The sequence below is a fragment of the Podarcis bocagei genome (assembly GCF_964188305.1).
Source record: "Podarcis bocagei genome assembly, chromosome: 5".
Taxonomy (NCBI): domain Eukaryota; kingdom Metazoa; phylum Chordata; class Lepidosauria; order Squamata; family Lacertidae; genus Podarcis; species Podarcis bocagei.
In genome coordinates this window covers 46,180,083-46,188,243 of record NC_138129.1, presented here as the reverse complement: position 1 = coordinate 46,188,243, position 8,161 = coordinate 46,180,083, and the positions used below count along the sequence as shown (strand labels likewise).

General features: G+C 40.3%; 1 protein-coding gene across 2 annotated transcripts in view; it reads left to right on the top strand.

The window, feature by feature from the left end:
* Positions 1-2,653: 2,653 nt before the first annotated feature.
* The window catches only part of FOXP4 (forkhead box P4), a 152,268-nt gene continuing 146,760 nt past the window's right edge, over positions 2,654-8,161 (top strand). The window contains exon 1 of one of the 2 annotated variants that reach the window (XM_081195835.1): positions 2,654-2,858. The gene's annotated coding sequence lies outside the window, so the exon portion shown is untranslated. Of the gene's footprint in view, positions 2,859-3,046; positions 3,184-8,161 lie in introns of those variants that run through there. The other variant, XM_081195836.1, reaches the window with a different exon arrangement.

Here is an 8,161-nt window from a genome sequence, read left to right as displayed (position 1 = left end):
CAGATGATCTGTAAGTTTAAGGAAAATGCCTTATTTCTTAAGACCGAGAAAAACTGAAGAACTGTCTGCATTCATATGGACGCCCTCTTTTGCTCAGATGTTAGGCTGAGGAGCTGCTCTGGTTCCCCTGCCTTTGGAAGTTAGGGGACAGGGTCTTCTCTGTTCTACAGCTGAAGCACTATGGCATTCCCCCTCATACATGTATGGCATCTATTAGACAGATCAACCACCACATCCAAAGTCTTGTCAGATAGGTGTGGCCAGCATGGGGTTGGGAGCAGCAATTATCTCTCCCCCCCCCCTCCAAGTCCATCTTTTTTTAAAAAAAAAATCTCTCGCATTGACTCCAACGGGACAAAAATAACCAGGGCTGGTGTAGTTTGGGACATTCCACCCCCCCCCCCGGAGGGGGAGTGTCGGGAAGGAGGGCTTAGGAACTTCTGGTTCCTTGCCTTTCCTGACATACTCCATTTTGGCCCCCACAACCTGTGCAACATCTACACCCATGGGATCTTCAGATGAAGGGTGGTATACAAATTTTAATAACAACAACAACAACATACTAGGGGAACCTCCAGTGGCCTTTGTGCTGTCCATTCAAGGGCCTTTCCTGTGGCCCCTCAGCTGGCTGAATGCTGGCTGTAGGATTGCACCCTTAATATAAACACCAGGTAAAATATATATAATTTATTTGATCTTTCAGAGGCATTTAACTGTGGATAGCTTTTAGTAGTGCTGATTTCTGTCCATTTATGTTGGGTCATTTTAATTAGACTTAAGGCAAACTAGAATGTGATGTGAGAGATCGATGAATCAGATCTCCCCCCCCCTTTTTTTTTTCTTTTAAAAAGGATCAGAGCAGCCACAAGAGGCTGGGAATTCAAATCAGGACCATGACTGCTAGGAGATGGTGTTTTAAACTTTCCACCAATCCAGTTTCCTGGTCGAAATCCACCCCCCCCATTACTGCCATTTCTCCACAGGGCAAAATATAACAGAGGGTTGACTTCAGCTGGGAAAATGGCACAGGTGAAAACCATCCCACAGCACTGTAATCCTGATCTGAATCAGGCCTTGTCCCGAGGCAGCTGGATCTATCTCTTCACCTCACCTCAAATGTAGGTGATGGTTATTTTATTATTTATCTGTATTTTATATTTTTATTTGTTTTATTTTTTAATGTATGGAATAAGGCAACATCAATATCCTTCAGTAGAAAGAAGGCATAGAAATATTCCCCCAAAAATGTCTTATTTAAGCATATATATTCAGTGTTCTCTGAATAGATCAGGATCATTGTTACTAAGGGATTGGTAAATACAGGTAAGGGCATTTTTGATCTATTAAATGTATCCAGAAGATAAGAGCTGGGATGTACTAAGGCTAAAGACGCTTACTAGAAAGTAAGCCCAACTAAACATAGGGGGACCCTCTTTTGAATAACTATGCTGATAATTGTGTTGCATATTATTAATAATAATAAACCTGGGTGAATTCTGCTGCTCTTTTACAAGCCAGTCCTACACATACATACTGGAAAGTATGGTTTCAGTGAGAGCAAAATTCAAGGCAAATTTGAAGAGACCTGCAAAGCATTTAGGGAAATGAAAAGGATCTCAGTATGATTAGCAAAAATGGTCAAGCTTTCCAATCTCAGTATAATTTTTTTAAGCCATTTCCAAGTAAATAAACTAAGGGTCAGGTGTGAAAAGTACTTTATAACGTTTATGAAGCCTAATCCTATGCTTAGGGTTGCAAGTGTGAGGACATTTTTACTTACGTTAATTAAAAATAAATTGAGTCTCCCCCTCACTCTGCATGTGCTCATGCAAATGTTTTTTTAATACTCGTCAGAAAGTGGTAGGAAGCCATTTCAAAGTTATTCAGGCTAATATAAGTATTTCATTGGCATTGCAAATAGGAGAAATGCAAAGAAACCGGACTTAAGTCTCATGAGTGAAAACAACCCTAATCATCCCCCCATATTCACAACAAAATTGTATGGGCCGCTTCCCATGTTATCTGGGATCAAACACACATTTAATATTTCCTGTGCACCTTGAGAGGAGCAGCGGCCAGTCCTGCTGCATGCACCTGTGTGATACCTACAACGATCCCTGCAGGTTTGTGGCACACAGACGCACGATATGTGCCCATTAAACTGTTTGGTAAAATATATTAAGGTATGACATAGCAGCGAGGCCACTCTTTCAGCAGGGTCTTTAAAACCAGAATCGGTAGTCTAACACAAGGGCTATTAGCGAAAACTGAACAACCCAAAACACGGAAAACTAAGAAAATATGTACCCCTTATTATCCCCCCCTTAAATATATAAGAAAGGAGGGGAAACTTAACACATTAAAAGTGCGGAGAAATCACGATTTCAGGTATTAAAGGCCCCAAAAAGTGACTTGAGAGAGGGGCCTCGCTTCCTTTTGCTTGCTTCGATTCAAAAAAACCTTTCCTTCCCCTCTCCTCCGCGCTCCTCGCCCGTGGCTTCCTTTTCCATTCAGGACCTGTGGGCTTGGAAAAGAGCTGCACCTGCTTTAGATGGATTATGGTAGAACTGGAAGTAACTCTCTCTCTCTCTTTCCCCCCTCCCCTCCCTTCCCAGCTCTCAAGTCACATCTCCAGTACAGACACAACCCCTGTGATTAGAGGCTGATCTCCACATCTGAATGGGACAGAGAGAGGAGGGACCCGAGACATAAGATTGACTCCCCCCTCCCCCCCCGCCCGCCTCTGAGACTTCCATTGAGGAAAACGGAACAGGAGAAAGGGGTGAAGGAAGAAGAAACAGGACCCCCCCCCGAATACAATAAGAGAAGAAAGCGGCAAAGCCTTTGGCAAGAGAAAAGTATGATCATGCCTGAACTGTGTTAGTGCTTTCTCTTCTCTCTCTCTGTCGGCTTGCTTCTCCCTCTTTCTTTCTTTCTCTCTCTCTCTCTCTTTCTCTGTCTCTCTCTCTTTGTCTCCGAGGTGTTTAACTTTGGGGGAACCTCGGGCTGCTGGGAGCTGGAGGCATTTCTGCTCCGCAAGGGACGAAGCTGGACGAGGCGGCGGCGGCAACGGCGGTAGCAGCGGCGGCGGCGGCGGCAGCAGCAGCAAAGAGGCAGCCACATGCTCCAAGTGGGGGGTGTTAAAAGTTGAGACCCGATTCCAGGCGCTGTAGATCGAAACAGGTTGGTGGGATCTTTTAACAGTAGCAGCAGCCGCAGCAGCAGCAACAACAACAACAACCCTCCCCTCCCCCCTCCTCTTAAACTTTCAGTGCTAGTTTAGTTTTTAATCCATACAGTAGTTCCTTCCTCTTTCTCTCTACACCCCCCCCCCAGCCGCGCGCACTCTTCTGCTTTAAAGAGATATATATACCTTGCATTGAATATTTGCGATCAGGAACGACTTAAAGTTGATAAACTGGCCGGTCTGTTGCGCCTGCCCCCCAGGTGTTTTGGAAAAAGCAGGTGTGTAGAGGAGGCTGAGATTTATGCTTTGTTGATTCCCTCCCTTCTCCCTCACCCCCCCTTTCCCGCATCCTTCCTTACTCTCTTTCTCCCTCTGAGTTTGCAACCTCAAGGATGTTAGGGTGTGTATGTGGAAAATATATATATAGAAAAACTACTTGGCGAAGGCAGCCTCCTCTCGGTTTAATTTATCAGTGCCTTTTAGTAAAAGAGACGCGTGAAAGTTCGGGGTACCCGGAAAACGGAGCACTCCAGACAAAGAGAGGTGCTGGTGGAAATAACTTTTCAGCTGGGATTTACAGAGGGTGGCATGGAAACCAAAGGAATCGGATATGTGAGACTAGTTGGGGTGTTGGAAAGCTTTTCTCTTTGTTCATGGGGGGAGCTGTGAGGATGGGAGGCAGGGATAAGAGGTTCTTGCTTATAGGGAAAAATGAAGGAAGGAGCATGCAGTGAGTGGATTTTTTTTTTTGTTCCTCTGTTTTGTGAATGTGAAGAGGGGTGGGGAGTAGATGTTGCAAAACCGCTTTGGGGTTTCTGCAGATCAATCAGTCCTCTAAGTGTGTCTTTGAATTACAATTTATTGTGATTGACAGGATGGATAGGCTCAAAGGCACTCACATTTATGGTCTTCTTGAGTACACATTTAGAGTGGGGGTGAGATCCTGAATTGGGATAGCAGAATTTCTTGTCTTCCCCACTCTGAAATAACTTTTTCCTGGCAAACAAGTTGGCAACGGATAGGAAAGTTTTTTGTCTAGCGAAAAGATCGGCTCTCTGGCTTAGGTCTATTCTTTAGGGTAATAAAACTTTGAGGTGGTAGAGATGCTAGAAAAATATTTCATAAATCCTGAATTCCCCTTATTTCTTACCGGTTTTTATATGGTGGCTGAAATTTAAATTTGCTTTATTCTAAATAACAAGACTAAAAAAAAACTTTTAATGGCTCTTTAAATTATTATTTCCTGCTGGGAAGGTAGCAATAAATATACTCTGTTGTTACAGTAGTTCACTTCATCATCTACATTCTTAAATGAGCTTGATCTTCCTCGTTTTATATATTTCTTAAATGCACAAAACGTATTTATTGCTGTCAGGTAATGTTTTTGGCCCAATCAGTCTTTCAGTCTGTCTCCTCAGCTTCTTGTCGGTTTGTCTTCTACTCCCACCTTTAAATGCCACCTCTGAATTAGAAATGTTTCTAATATCCCTTAGAGCAGCAAACTTGAACTGAAATTAGCAAAGAAATGATCGTATCCATTGTTCACTATAATACAATGTGATGCCATCCCAGTGCTCCCTAAAAGGGGGGGGGGCTATATAAATTTTTATATAACGTATATAAAAGTGGGAAAGGTGCAAATATATATAATTTAAATGCCATGGTGATTGAAACTTGAAAGGGGAAAATTTATATTCAGACTTAGGAGCTTAGAAGTGATGTTCTCGGTTTATCTGTATAGGTTTCTCCTGAGAAAACTTTTTAAAAGCACAAATCTTAAAAAACAACCTAAAACATCAACATATTTTTTTTTAAAAAAGGAGCTCAATAGATATTTTGCTGTGATTGTGAGTTGGGACTGGGTCTTCTAGTAGGTGTATCATAGTTTTGTGAGCATTAGTCGGTCATTAAGAGAAAGGGAGAAAATTCATTACCAGCCTTTCTTGGGCAGCTGAGAAGTTTCAAGTAAAAATTATTTTAAAACTTGTAGTTGACATGGGTCTGTGAAGATAATGCTCAATTTCTATCATCATTTTCATCACCATTGACACACAGCAGAATAATTAATAAAGTTACGGATCTTGGTTGTTTTATAAATTTTCATAAATGATAAAGTTCTGAATGCTACGTAACGCAGATGAGTTCAAATATGGGTGTGTGTGTGTTAAAAATGGTTTTATTTTGGCAGACCATTTTTTGGGTATGTGATCTGAAACAAAAACTCCCATTGAATTTGGTATTTAAAAAATGAAATCATTTAATCATCTCTCCTCAAGTTCAAAATAAACTTCAAATGGATGAGAATAGGTATACTAATTCATTAGAGACACTTAGACTCTAAAAGATCTTTTGAAGCGCAGTATTACAAGGAATGCATTTGACAAACTCATAGTGAGATTTGTCTCTTCTTAATTTAGCCCTAAGGAATTTCACTACAGATCCCATTCCAGGGTCCATTGCTGACTTCAATCAAGTGCTCAGTCCGAAATACTGTTTCTTTGGAGACAAAAAATTACTCCAGTTTTTAGCAATGGCTTATAACTTCAGTTTAATGCTTTCAGAAAAGCTGTGGGGTGTACAATAAAAAAGAATTATTACATTGTGTTAAAAGGTGGGTATAATCAACAACAGAAATAGTATAGTATTCTACAGATATATTACTACATGTTAAAACATTTACACAAGAAGGGGCTTGTGTTGCTCACAGGCCATTTTCTGTCAAATTGTCACAGTGTGTTACTTCCTTAGGCACTGGGCCCTGTGAGTTGTGTATGCTGCCTGCAGTAGCATCCAGGATCCTAAACCATTTTTACACATATTTAACATTTCTTAATTTCTGTTAATTGTACTTTAAACTGAGAGCATATATTGCAGGTGAGTGATGCTTGTATAACATGATTTAAAATATTTAACCCCCTTCCCCTCTCAAGTTTTAAAAAAACCCCAGTCAGATTTAAACTAAGAAAGATGGTCAGAACCAGATTCATAATTTTTGTGTGCAAACCAGGTCCGGTGGGGTGTGTGTGTGTGTGTGTGTGTGTGTGTCAGTTGGTTCTGATTCCAAATCTTTGTTCCTTTATTTTCTCCCCCTCAGAAATGGGTGCACATTGAAGTGGAGTAAATTGCTGAGCCCCTGTGTTTCCTGTATTTTGAATTGATTTTATATAAAGTTCTTGGAAGTTTAAACAAATCTTCAAAACTTAATGCTTATGCGTATGTGCATAGAATGTAAACATCTAAATTTTGAGTGGGGAGAACATCTATTTAGTTACAATTGATGCAAGTGATTAGTTATATTTTAAAACTACAAACATAATGAAAAGGAAAAAAATGTTTCTCTAGTAAAGTGCTATCTTATATGATTAATTTGAGTATTTTGGCATGGAAATATATGATCAAAAACCTTCTCTCCCATCCATTTTTGAATTCTTTTAAAGCAAAGATTAAAAGGGGGGGGGGAGTACTCCAGTCCCACAGGCACTAAGCACTGGTGTTAGGCAAAAACCTTCTTGCAGAGTAAGATACATACAGTAGGCTGCCTTTTCACAGCTCCATTGTGTAATATTGTAAGGAAAGCTGGGTAAATAGGCATGGAATTTCTTTCTTCCCGGACTGGTAACTTTCTAGACCATGAAGTTGTCAAGTTCATCTGATACTCTAATGTCACAGTTTAGGATTATAATAAGAAAAGTTTTTTTGTTTGCATGTAGGACTAAAGGATGTAATAATTGAGAAAATAATTTGGATTGAATAGTTCATTCAATTTACACTGCATATTTTCTTATTATATTAACATTTTGATTGCTCTTTTATTTATTAAGAGTACAATCAATAATAGCAAAAAATCTGGTGGATCTCTAATTCAGATTCTCTTTATGGAAAGGAGGGTTTCTTTAAGAAGAAAGGGGGGAAATCTATAAAACAAAGAGCAAATAAAATAACCACTTCAGGCGCTTTCTCTTTTTCTTTTCTAATAACCAAGCCGGGAACTATGTGCAGTCAGTTGTGAAGTTTTTGCCCAAAGAAGCCTAAGAGCTTTTCTTTTCTCATGGCAGAGGGGATGCTTTTGAATCTGATAATGTTTGTGTGTGTCTCGCTGTGGGGCTGAAATGGGGAATGGAGGGGGTGATGGCTGAAATGTTTCTGTTGCATGTGGGGGGAGATCGAAGTTGGAGGAAGAAAAGATACTGTTGTGTTTTGCTTTTTAAAGTGACATACAGTGCAATTCACCCAGAAATAAATCTCGCTAAGTTCAATGGGAGTTACTTCCAAGTAACCATGGTTAGGACTGCTGTGATAAAGTGTGTGCCTGTGTGAGAACTGGGGAGAGTCAGAATTCTGAACCCCCACCTTAAAACTAGAGGGGGAAGAGATGGATCTAACAGAAAAGATGAGCATATATGTGCTCCCCTTCCCTTAGAATGTAAATTTTATAGCTTGGCACCATTTAGTAAAGAGCTTTCCACCTCCGTTTCGCACTTCCAATCAGTGATTTTCCCTGTAAGTTGAAGCGGAGAGAGAAGTCATTTGTTCACCAAAGTCCTTCTTTACTGGTAGCAGGTGTTTGTTTCTAGAAAAGGCATTCACTCTAAAAAAAGGTTAGGGGATAACATCATATAAAGCTACTCATCTGTGCCCTGTGCTTCAGGAAGACAACATATTGTTACACAGGTTCTTGGCACTGAGATCCTGCAAGAAATTCGTTATCAGCCGTTATAATCAAACTCTGCTTGTGTATGGTTTGGCCTTCAGGGTAGAAAAAGGCTCTCTTATTGCTTCCTTATGGAGGAACTTGCTTTTGCCTGCAAAAATATATTGTTTTATCCCAGTTGTCTTAAGAGAGGGCAATAAAAGATCTTTAACATGATTTAAAGACAACAACTTCAAAACAAGTCCCACTGATGCCCGTTTTGATTTAATTATTTTCAATTTGGCATTGTTGTGCTGTTGCATAGAACAGGATGCCACCTTTCA